A 13,673-nucleotide genomic window follows, 5' to 3' on the forward strand; every position below is an offset into this window, starting at 1 on the left:
GAAAGTTATCTACGGCAGAGCGAAATTATGACGTGGGTGACCGTGAGTTACTGGCGATGAAAGCGGCGCTGGAGGAATGGCGCCATTGGTTGGAGGGAGCCCAACACCCATTCACCGTGCTCACCGACCATAAAAACTTAGAGTACCTCCGCTCCGCCAAGCGCTTGAATCCCCGCCAGGCTCGATGGGCCATGTTCTTCACCCGCTTCCAGTTCAAAGTGACTTATAGACCTGGATCCAAGAACACTAAAGCCGACGCCCTGTCCCGACAGACAGACCAGGTAGAGAGATCGGACACCGAGGAACATATCATTCCCACCTCACTCCTCCTAGCTCCAATCCGGTGGGATATAATGTCAGAGATAACACAGGCCAACGAACAGTCCGCACCACCAACTGCATGTCCGCCGGGCCGCACATTTGTACCAGCTCCCCTAAGAGACAAACTTTTGCACCACGTTCATGACCTCCCCAGTTCTGGTCACCCAGGCATCACCGCCACTCACAGCCTTCTCCAAAATCAATTCTGGTGGGACTCCATGCTCCAAGACGTCACTCAGTTTGTCCACAACTGCACAGCCTGCCAAACATCCAAGACCCCTCACCAATCCCCAGCTGGCCTGCTTCAGCCACTGCCCATTCCACAACGCCCCTGGTCGCACATTGCCATAGACTTTGTCACCGACCTTCCTGCTTCACAGGGCAACACCACCATCCTCACGGTTATTGATCGCTTCTCAAAGGCCTGCCGCCTCATTCCTCTGCCCAAGCTCCCCACTGCTTTCGAGACCGGTGAATTGCTCTGCAATTTCGTCTTCAGGTTTTATGGATTACCTGAGGACATAGTGTCAGACAGAGGTCCTCAGTTTACTTCTCGAGTCTGGTCAGCATTCTTCAAGAACCTAAATGTCAACGTCAGTCTCACGTCTGGCTACCACCCCGAATCCAACGGGCAGACAGAACGAATGAATCAAGAACTTACCCGCTTCCTCCGCACCTACTGCCAAAGAGACCAGCTAGAATGGAGTCGATACTTGATGTGGGCCGAATACGCTCAAAATTCCCTCAGAAAACCAGCCACAGGGATTACCCCCTTCCAGTGCATCCTAGGCTATCAACCTCCTCTGTTCCCGTGGTCAGGTGAACCCTCTGAACTCCCGTCAGTCAACGAGTGGATGCGAAGGAGTGAGGAGACGTGGGACCTGGCTCATCACCATCTGCAATGCGCTATCAGGAGACAAGAGGTCCAGGCCAACCGACACTGACGACCGCACCCCCCGTACACTGTGGGGCAATGGGTCTGGCTATCCACCAGGGACTTACAGCTGAGACTTCTATGCAAGAAACTCAGTCCCAGGTTTGTAGGGCCTTTCCAAATTACCAGACAAATTACTCCTGTTTCTTTTCGGTTAAATTTACCTGCTAATTATCGTATCTCTCCCACTTTCCATGTTTCGCTGCTGAAACCCTCCGGAGGGCCGAGAGGGGAGCCGGAGGGAGCCGAGAGCCGTCATCCCCCACCACTGATGATTGAGGGCGAGGAGGCCTATCAAGTCCGAGAACTGCTCGATTCAAGGCGCCGGGGTCGGAGACTGCAATATCTGGTCGACTGGGAGGGGTACGGGCTGGAGGAGCGATCCTGGGTCGACGCGGGTAATATCCTGGACCCTGCACTCATGGAAGAATTCCATCGGACGCACCCGGAGAGACCGGCCCCCCGACCACGTGGCAGACCCCGGCGTCCGCCTCCTCGCGTCTGGAGCTGCTCGCAGGGTGGGGGCTCTGTCGTGAATATGGCTCCCACGGCTCATCCTCCGGACCGCCGGAGGGAGCCATCTCCGGAATATTGACTCTTTGCCATTCGGACTCCATTTCCCATAGGCCCTCGTTCCTGGGACTGATTGCACTTTCACCTGCACCACATCACACACACTATTTAAGACACGCACGCACACCACATCTTTGCGAAGTCTTGATTTGCTACGGTAGTCATTTCTGAGCGTTATTTCTGTGGACTGATATCTTGTTATTACCCGGACTGTTTGTTATCTGTGAACCTCTGCCGCCTGCCCTGAACTTTGCTTGTACCCTGGACTGTGATTGTTTGCCGCCTGTCTTGATCTCTGCCTGTGACCCGTCTCTGATTCCTGCTGCCAGCCTCAACCCCTGCCTGTCCCTGACTACGGTATTGCTCTGCCCTTTCCTGTACTGCTGCTGTGTTTAATAAAGCTGCTTATGGATCCACACACTGTTGACCCATCATTACAACTAATCAGTAAGTTATATCAAATTTAGGACTAAGATAGTTCCTTGTTAGGTTATCAATAATTACTGAATGCCTCATTAATAACTGTCAGGTAATTCTTATTATTAATTACTAATTAAAACATTATTGAGTGTCTGAGACATAATCAATCATCTTTTTTTACTCTAAATATAGTCATAAAATGCATCATTAATTAAGTGTCACTCTGCAGGAACTTATGATCTGGACCATTATTTTAAAGTAGTCAAATGTACTCAGTACTGATTACCTAACAAGGAACTATCTTAGTCCTAAATTTGATATTACTTACTGATTAGTTAATCTTATTTCCATATTAGTTAGTAGTAGTAGTTGAAGTGTTAAAGCAGTAATGCTCATTTGTCCTGCATTACTTCATACAGTTACCTGTTAATGACAGATCATTATTCTAAAGTGTTACCAAGAAATGTATTACAGTATAACTCATGTAAAACTGTAGTCATGTTTTACAGTGCAAACTCACGTCGTACCCGTTTCCTCTGCTGGGCTTTCTGTTGTAAGCTTTAATGACTACAGTTAAGTTTTGTTTGTATACTTCTTGTTCTGCAACACTTTCTTCATAATATCATGAAAGCTCATAGAATCTGCAAAATCAAGTAATGTATTTATTACCATCTTCTGAGTAAAGTCAGCATCTCCTCTCCATCAGATCCACACATACTTTTTTTTCTGTATCATCCATTAATGCTGAAATAGTAGAACTGAAATGGAAGAAACATCAAAAGATAAAAGACAAATCAGAAATATCCAGAGGCCCAGAAGAATAAAGGATGAACTGCATATCAGATTCAACTATTAAAAGGATTCTACCAAAAAAAAAAAAACTTTATATATCTTAAGTAGTTATTAGAGATGCACTGATGTTTCAGCCGCCGATATTTATTTTTGCTACCTACATGTATTTCAGTTTCAACACAGGCAAGCTGTCTGTGTCCCTCCGGCATCTTCATCCCAACAAAGAGTCATCGTTATTATAAACTAAGTTATCTGTTTGAATACTCTATATTTACATTCCTGACTTGTGTTCTGTTGTAGAGATGCTATTGAAGTCTTATGTTGATTCCATGTCTCATGTCTACTTACATGTGACAGAAGACCATCCTGAAGAGTGAATTATGGATTCTGGGGCTGTCGCTGCCGATTCCACCGAAACACTCACGGATCTTGCTCAATCTGCCAGTCCCATGGCCCATCCAGCTACCTCCTCTGGCGCGACAGTGCAGTGGCTTGTTATTACAATGTTCTCTACTCTTTGAGATGCAGCTGCAGCAGTTTCCAACTGACTGAGCCAAGATAGCATACATCATCTTGCTGCTCACCGGCATTGCAATGGGCAAAATGTGTCTGTGATCAAGCTGGTCCGTTCACAAGATCCCTGAATGCATTCACCAACCATTTCAAGGAGGCATTTGGCTAGTCTGCTAGTGATCTGTCTATCCATGACAAGATATACAAGCTATGTCAAGGAAAGTTTTCTATAACTGAGAATACTTTGCAATTTCACACTCTGGCGGCGGCTCTAATCGCTGCATATCGCCATGGTCTCTCACTCCCGCTGCGGTTGCAGCGCTTCATGTACGATGTCGTCATCGGTCTTGAAAACCTCATCCAATGCTCAATCCACATATCAAAATGTATTTCTGCATGCGGACAGGATGTTTTGGCCCTGCATTCCCCACCAGTAGCCCAGGTCGCCTCTCCTCTTCCACCCCAACCAATGTGTAATGGGGGTGTTTTTCCGTTCTGTGTGGGTGGATGGAGGAAGTCAAGTTCACGGCGCCTTTAAAAAAACGCGGAGATTTCCCTTTACTTCCGTTTTCTTCCAGCATGGTATACAATCTGTGTGTTGTTCGTGTCGCAAGAACTAATTGATGTGCGTCAAGCACTGAGCTTGTAGTAAACGCCGTAACCTGTAGAAGGTTGAAATGCAACATAAATCAATACAATTACATACCCTGAAATGTGTTGATGTGGTTGAACAGAGTTAGTGGCGTCGACTAATAGTGGACTGTTTATTTAGCGTGATCCAGGCAGTATTGGTGGATCGTTCACCACTCTTATTGAGGCCCAGTCAATGGCCAGTCGTAAGTGAACACATGTTTGTGTGTTTTAAGATCAATCGGTGTGGTTTTGTTTCTTTCTATTTGATTGATTTAAATGTATTTTCTTTAATTTGGTATTTTGTGTTTTTTGTGTTCTTGAGAATTGTGAGTGGCTATTGTTATCTTTGATTGTCTGTTTTCAATTCCCTTATAACCAACAACGGCTATTATCTGCCTGGAGGGCTTATTGTATTTTGTTGTTTGTTTGTTGTGTGGATTGTAGTTTGGTTATTTATTTTGATTAAGGGTCATTTTATTTTGCTTCACAGGTTTGTGGGAAAGTGTGAATTTTTTTTGAGGGTTTCGTTTACATTGAATTTATTGGGGTTTTCTGGGTTTTTTTTTCTATCTATCCCTCTACTGTGAAGCAAATGGTCATCTCTTCCATGAATGTCCTGTTCAAACTCAACCACACATCTCATTATTAAACCACACTCCAGTGTCAGTTATGTCTGCTACCCTCTCTATAAATCCACCACCGGTCTATCACTGTTCCAATACGTACTGAGTTTCCAACTGTTCCCTGGTCAGGAGAGCCTTCAGAAGTTCCAGCTGTAGACCACTGGTTCAAGGAGAGACAAACAAATAAAAGGCAAAACATTGCTATTGTTAGGAAAGTGGCCCACAGTCCATGACTACAGATTCAAGTTAGTAGCATGAGGGTGGTCCAGTTTTTGGGGATCTGGGCTTCCAAAATAGAATCAAAATGTTGTGAATTTGACAGGGACTGCCACTATTGTGGCCCCTTGTGTCGTTCCACACTTGTAAGACCTTCGTTCATTTTTAATAGACAAATTAAGATATTTTCGATGAAATCTGAGGGTATCTGATCCGCACATAGGTAGCAACATCATACAGCTTATTTTGTGGTCTTGTTGAAGAAACAGCTGCCAGTAATTTTGTAATTGTAGTACAACTAATATATATTTGGGTTAATTTAAAGTTCTTATATTTTTAACTACTAATGTGAGTTTATTTTTTGTTATGAAAACCCAAATTCGCATGAATATGTTGTTAATTTCTTTATTTTATATGCAAAAATGTCCATCCACAAGCAAAAGTGGCATACATCTCATTTGTTTTCTTCTTTTTCTTGTAGAATTTGCTCTAGTCTCATCCCTCAGGCTTATAAATAATAAACAAATAAATAAATAACTTTTATGAATTATGATGTCTTAAAAATATTTAACCTTGTCATCATGCTTTATGTCTGTGTATATAATCTCAAACTCTTCAAAATCTCTTTTTTTGTCATTATTATTGTTCATTGTTAAATATACAACCATGGTATTTTCCCTGATCTTGTATGTAATTATAGGTCCTGCAATAAAAATAAAGATATGAGCAACAGGTGCACTAACACCTCACAGCATCAGTAACTCCACAACACGACCTAGAGCGGTTTTCATCAGTGTTAGTCTGCATGGAGGAGACGTCGGACAGCTGCTCAAAGATCTCGTCTTTGGAGAAGACTGATTTTATACTCAAAGTAGTAAAAAGTACTTACAGTGGGTACAGAAAAGTATTCAGACCCCCTTAAATTTTTCACTCTTTGTTATATTGCAGCCATTTGCTAAAATCATTTAAGTTCATTTTTTTCCTCATTAATGTACACACAACACCCCATATTGACAGTAAAAAACACAGAATTGTTGACATTTTTGCAGATTTATTAAAAAAGAAAAACTGAAATATCACATGGTCCTAAGTATTCAGACCCTTTGTTGTGACACTCATATATTTAACTCAGGTGCTGTCCATTTCTTCTGATCATCCTTGAGATGGTTCTACACCTTCATTTGAGTCCAGCTGTGTTTGATTATACTGATTGGACTTGATTAGGAAAGCCACACACCTGTCTATATAAGACCTTACAGCTCACAGTGCATGTCAGAGCAAATGAGAATCATGAGGTCAAAGGAACTGCCTGAAGAGCTCAGAGACAGAATTGTGGCAAGGCACAGATCTGGCCAAGGTTACAAAAAATTTCTGCTGCACTTAAGGTTCCTAAGAGCACAGTGGCCTCCATAATCCTTAAATGGAAGACGTTTGGGACGACCAGAACCCTTCCTAGAGCTGGCCGTCCGGCCAAACTGAGCTATCGGGGGAGAAGAGCCTTGGTGAGAGAGGTAAAGAAGAACCCAAAGATCACTGTGGCTGAGCTCCAGAGATGCAGTCGGGAGATGGGAGAAAGTTGTAGAAAGTCAACCATCACTGCAGCCCTCCACCAGTCGGGGCTTTATGGCAGAGTGGCCCGACGGAAGCCTCTCCTCAGTGCAAGACACATGAAAAAACACCTGAAGGACTCCAAGAAAGCCCACATGGAGTTTGCTAAGATGGTGAGAAATAAGATTCTCTGGTCTGATGAGACCAAGATAGAACTTTTTGGCCTTAATTCTAAGCGGTATGTGTGGAGAAAACCAGGCACTGCTCATCACCTGTCCAATACAGTCCCAACAGTGAAGCATGGTGGTGGCAGCATCATGCTGTGGGGGTGTTTTTCAGCTGCAGGGACAGGACGACTGGTTGCAATCGAGGGAAAGATGAATGCGGCCAAGTACAGGGATATCCTGGACGAAAACCTTCTCCAGAGTGCTCAGGACCTCAGACTGGGCCGAAGGTTTACCTTCCAACAAGACAATGACCCTAAGCACACAGCAAAAAATAATGAAGGAGTGGCTTCACAACAACTCCGTGACTGTTCTTGAATGGCCCAGCCAGAGCCCTGATTTAAACCCAATTGAGCATCTCTGGAGAGACCTAAAAATGGCTGTCCGCCAACGTTTACCATCCAACCTGACAGAACTGGAGAGGATCTGCAAGGAGGAATGGCAGAGGATCCCCAAATCCAGGTGTGAAAAACTTGTTGCATCTTTCCCAAAAAGACTCATGGCTGTATTAGATCAAAAGGGTGCTTCTACTAAATACTGAGCAAAGGGTCTGAATACTTAGGATCATGTGATATTTCAGTTTTTCTTTTTTAATAAATCTGCAAAAATGTCAACAATTCTGTGTTTTTCTGTCAGTATGGGGTGCTGTGTGTACATTAATGAGGAAAAAAAAATGAACTTAAATGATTTTAGCAAATGGCTTCAATATAACAAAGAGAAAAATTTAAGGGGGTCTGAATACTTTCCGTACCCACTGTAATTAGGTTTTGTTCCCCTATTCAAGGGTTCACAAATGGGCAATCAGAATTTGTGATTGAATGGGTTATTGATACCTGTAGAAGAGGGCACTTATTTACATACAGGAGGTAGGAGTACCACAAGGCTCAGTACTAGGACCGTTACTGTTCACTCTGTACATGCTACCCTTGGGAGATATCATTAGGAAGCATGGCGTTAGTTTTCACTGTTACGCTGATGATACTCAGCTCTATATTTCTTCGCGCCCTGACGAAACTTACCAATTCACAAAATTAACGGAATGCATAGCTGATATAAAAAATTGGATGACCAGTAATTTCCTACTACTAAATTCAGAAAAAACAGAGATTCTAATTTTTGGACCAAAAACTGCTTCATGTAATAACCTAGAATATTGTCTAACACTTGATGGCTGCTCTGTTAAGTCTTCGTCGTCAGTTAGGAACCTGGGTGTGCTTTTTGATACCAATCTTTCATTTGAAGGCCATGTTACTAGCATCTGTAAAACCGCATTCTTCCATCTTAAAAATATATCTAAACTACGACATATGCTCTCAATGAAAAATGCAGAACAGTTAGTTCATGCGTTCATGACCTCAAGGCTAGATTACTGTAACGCTCTACTGGGTGGTTGTTCTGCTCGCCTGATAAATAAACTACAGCTCGTACAAAATGCAGCAGCTAGAGTTCTTACTAGAACCAGGAAGTATGACCATATTAGCCCAGTTCTGTCAACACTGCATTGGCTTCCTGTTAAACATCGTATAGATTTTAAAATCTTGCTAATTACTTACAAAGCACTAAATGGTTTAGCTCCCCAGTACCTGAGCGAGCTCCTAATTCATTATAGTCCTTCACGTCTATTGCGATCTCAGAATTCAGGCCAGCTGATAATACCTAGAATATCAAAATCAACTGCAGGTGGTAGATCCTTCTCCTATTTGGCACCTAAACTCTGGAACAATCTTCCTAGCATTGTTCGGGAAGCAGACACACTCTGTCAGTTTAAATCTAGACTAAAAACGCATCTCTTTAACCTGGCATACACATAACACATTACCAATTTATATTTCCAAATCCGTTAAAGGATTATTAGGCTGCATAAATTAGGTCAGCCGGAACCGGGAACACTTCCTATAACACCTGATGTACTCGTTACATCAGAAGAAGAATGGCATCTACGCTAATATTAGTCTTTCTGTTTATCCCGAGGTTCACCGTAGTCAACCAGATCCGGGCCGTATCCAGGTGAGACCAAGGACCTGCACCTTGACACGACCACAACGCAGCCCTGAAGTATCAGCAGAGATTGAGTCAACTAGATCATCCCCTGTGAAGGCCTCATCGACACGACAGCCACGACACAGTTCCTCAACAACCGTCCATACCGGCGTGATGAATACGATCCTCAATTGGATGGAACTGAAATAAATACTTTTAATGTTGCGATCCTATTGGACTTATGATAGCAACCTGAATTGTAACAAAGCACTGTTGGCCAGAGGAGAACTGGCACCCCGACTAAGCCTGGTTTCTCCCAAGGTTTTTTTCTCCATTTTAACACCAATTTGCCACTTGTCTGCCACCTGATGTCACCTAATGGAGTTTGGGTTCCTTGCCGCTGTCGCCTCTGGCTTGCTTAGTTGGGGACACTTGACTTGACATTTGATATTCAACAGTGCTTTTGATCTGCCTGCATTGACACTATTCTTTAAGAGATGCTGTGCAGCCAAACAATGTACCAGTTATCAATGTAAAGCTGCTTTGACACGATCTACATTGTAAAAAGCGCTATATAAATAAAGGTGACTTGACTTGACTTGACTAGAATAACGAGACACAAACCTTTACATTCAATCGCGTTTGGCCCCATTTATTTTTGATCACAGTGCATACACATACAAACTTTTAGTCCAAAAGTGCGCACATTTGTAGAAATACACGTTTACCTCAGATTTCACTAGATAGAATATAAGCCGGGCCGTACGCAGGGTTTCATAATTACCCTGGTCAGAAAATGTTGTTTGTTTGGGGGGTACGGGGGCATGGTCCCCTAGAAAATTTAGATTTCCCTGGTGTACATATGTGGATTTTTAAGACACTTTAAAAGAGTGGTTCAGTGTTTTTTTTCTAGGCTTGAATGTGTTTTTGGGGCACAGTTTAATGCTTTGTTTTTTAAAAAAAGCTGTATTTTTCATATATTTTACCTTTATTCTACACCTCTGTTTCCATTATCATTTGAACGGCTCATTTGACTTCCTGCTTCTATGAAGCCACTCCCTCTGAAATACGCAATGAGCTCAGATTGGTTAGCTTGCCCAGTGTATCGTGATTCACTGAAGCGTCTGGAAACGCCACGCCCCTAACCATTCATTGTTACCAGAGCCGTTACATGTGCTTCAGTAGAAATGTAAATAATGGCGTCTATATTGCTGTATCAAATTGAGCCCGAATCAGACCCAGATGAAGAGGGTCAAGCAGAACCTGTGCAATTGCAGCTTTTAAAGGGTTAGTTCACCCAAAAATGAAAATTCTGTCATTTATTACTTACCCTCATGCCGTTCCACACCCGTAAGACCTTCGTTAATCTTCGGAACACAAATTAAGATATTTTAGTTGAAATCCGATGGATGAATCAGTGTATCGAATCATGATTCAGATCACGTGTCAAACTGCCAACGGCTGAAATCACGTGACTTTGGCGCTCCGAACCGCTGATTCGACACCCTGATTCATTATGCTCCGATGCTTCCTGAAGCAGTGTTTTGAAATCGGCCATCACTAAATAAGTCTTTTTTTTTCTTTTTTTTTGGCGCTCCAAATATAGCAACAGAACTATACATTTAAAAGACATGTACAAATAATAAAACATACTTACAGTTTGGGGCAGATAAACAGCAGCTTCTGCTTTTAAAGTGGGAACTGCTCCATCTTTCAGTAAAAGCCTTTGTGCAAATCCAGCATTGAACTCGTGTAGATTCTGGAAGCTGTCTTCAGCGCCGCATCCAGTGTAGAAAATATCACAGATTATAATGGGTTCTATTGTCTTTTGTTGTGCCGCTCGCGTCCGGTGTACACAACTCTTCCGCTTCCATTATGCTGCGCCACATGGCCTCGCCCACTTTTTTGCGTGTTCCCGGGGGCGTGTTTTGCAGGGTTTATGATGTCACCAACCCGGGAAGAAGCTCGTTGTTGTCCAAACCAGTCATTTTTGTAGGCATTAAACTAACTTTGAATCACTAGGCCATAGAGAAGTCACAAAGCCTGTAAAAACAGACTCTTCTGCCTCAATTTATAGACAAACTTTTCTATAAATGAACATGCACACCAGGACATTGTGCATATGATTATAACTGTCTTGTAAAGTGTCTTTTGTTTTGTATTTTGTTTTATGCATGTCTTATGTGCGAACTACTAGTTCATGTAACCTCACATATATTGTGTCTCCAATCAAATTAATGCTCATTTCATGACTTACACTTTCATGTATAACTTCCTCATAGGATGCAGTTTGTGTTTGCTGTATTAACTGGAGTATAAACGAACACAATCCCAGGCCTAGTTTAATCATGCTTAAAAACAAGAGCCATAAACTCCCCCACAGAGGAATTTCCCACTTATTGATCAGGTTGACCCTAAGAGGTGTAGCTTCTCCCAGACTTTAAAGAGTGACACACAGCTCCCCCTCCCTCTCTCTTGCCTCCTCTGGCCAACACTCCACATCTGCTGGGTGCTCCCTGGCCAGGCCTCAACCTGCACCCCATGTGCTTACCTAGAAGAGAGAAAGAACTCTTCCCTACTACAAGAGTCAAACTAACCATGCAAGTTTGTCATCGTTTCTTCATTCAACACAGGAGAAATCCATGACTTCCGGGTGAACGCTGACGCTATTAGCTGCCACTGCTCAGAGAGGGTATTTTAAAACTCTAGTTCTTCTAAATCTTCCTGCACTTATTAATGCATTTACGAACTGTTTTAAACTATTTTAAGGAGTCACTATGACTTGTGTCGCAAATCCAGCCTCTGTGGCTCCCTCCGATCGCCGCCAGAGGTCACCATCACCCAAGTATTGATCTCCCTCTTCGAGCATGAACCACCTTTTTAAGGTCATGCCACAGCATCTCAATAGGATTGAGGTCAGGACTTTGGCTAGGCCACTCCAAAGTCTTCATTTTGTTTTTCTTCAGCCATTCAGAGGTGGACTTGCTGGTGTGTTTTGGATCATTGCGGTTTTCGCCATGCAGGCCATTTTTGCCCAGTCTCTTTCTTATGGTGGAGTCATGAACACTGACCTTAACTGAGGCAAGTGAGGCCTGCAGTTCTTTGGATGTTGTTGTGGGGTCTTTTGTGACCTCTTGGATGAGTCCTCGCTGCGCTCTTGGGGTAACTTTGGTCGGCCGGCCACTGCTGGGAAGGTTCACCACTGTTCTATGTTTTGGCCATTTGTGGATAATGGCTCTTACTGTGGTTCGCTGGATTCCCAAAGCTTTAGAAATGGCTTTATAACCTTTCCCAGACTGAAAGATCTCAATTACTTTCTTTCTCATTTGTTCCTGAATTTCTTTGGATCTCAACATGAGGTGTGGCTTTTGAGGATCTTTTGGTCTACTTCACTTTGTCAGGCAGGTCCTATTTAAGTGATTTCTTGATTGTGAACAGGTGTGGCAGTAATCAGGCCTGGGTGTGGCTAGAAACACTGAACTTAGGTGTGATAAACCACAGTTATGTTTTAACAGCGGGGGGCAAGCACTTTTTCACACAGGGCCATGTGGGTTTGGATTTTGTTTTCCCTTCATAATAAAAACCTTCATTTAAAAACTGCATGTTGTGTTTGCTTGTGTTATCTTTGATTCATATTTGAATTTGTTTGATGATCTGAAACATTAAAGTGTGACAAACATGCAAAAAAATCAGGAAGGGGGCAACCACTTTGTCACACTACTGTATACATTTTTTATATATTGCTTTTCAGTGTTACAGTCTTCACTGCATGTATAGTTATTACCAAACAAACTATAAAACACAGTTCTTCCTCTTTTCGTTTCCATTTTAAAAATATTAAACATATGTGTCAATATGTGCATATAGTCTGCAAATATAAAACACACCCCTGACTCTTTTTGTTAAATGTCAGTTTTAATGGCCAACAATAGCCAAATAGCCATTATAAAAGTATAGGCAAAAGGTATAAGAAGCTACAATAAAAAATAAAGCAAACGATTCAGTCAAACATACAAAGTCAGCGCTCTAGTAGGCTACAACAGTAAACTATAAGTTATGAGATTTCACTTTTAGTTCAACAAATTATAGATTTATGAGACCAAAGATCACCTGTTAGATTTACAAAAGATGAATTATATCCCATGTTTAACCACTACAGAGACATCAGAGCCAGTGGCAAACGTCAGAAGGACTAGCCGAGGTAAGGAGGTAAGACTTGCTCTCAGCGGGGTACATGAGCGCCCGGTGATCGCCTGGATCTCACAACTCCAAATAGGTGCTACAGTTTATCAATAAACCACAAATTTGAGCTTTAAACCAGTACATTCTTGCCTGAAAACTCTTAATACTACATATCATGACATAATAACTGTTGTATGTTTGAATTACACAGGTTTTCTGCTGTTGATGCTTGCTGGTTAGTGTGCGATGCATTCTGGGATACCTGGCTGTCTCAAGTCCGCACAAGTCACCTCTCGATGCATCCTCGATAAAAGGGGCAGATCAAGAACACATCTGGGGATTTGAACTGTACTTGGCTAGATGTGAACTTTGAATTGGAACAGTACTTGGACAGCGACTGATGACGTTTCAAACAAGTACAGACAAGAACGCATATTGGGAAATAGCTAACTATGAATAAATGAATGAATGAGGCATTTTGGGGTCTCTCCTCATTCACAACCTGGATAATTCAACAGCAGTCACAGAGCAACAGTGCCAACTATAGGTGAAGGGGAGAGATTTGTCTACCTTACACAGAAGTGGCATTGTTGTTCAGCACAAAGATGATCTACTTAACGTGATTTCAGGCCTTAGTGATGTGGCCCTTCACTGCATGGATCTTCATGTGTATCTTCAGCTGATTTTTAATAGTGAAACTCTCTCCACACTGAT

Source organism: Ctenopharyngodon idella, chromosome 3, assembly GCF_019924925.1.
Source record: "Ctenopharyngodon idella isolate HZGC_01 chromosome 3, HZGC01, whole genome shotgun sequence".
Taxonomy (NCBI): Eukaryota; Metazoa; Chordata; class Actinopteri; order Cypriniformes; family Xenocyprididae; genus Ctenopharyngodon; species Ctenopharyngodon idella.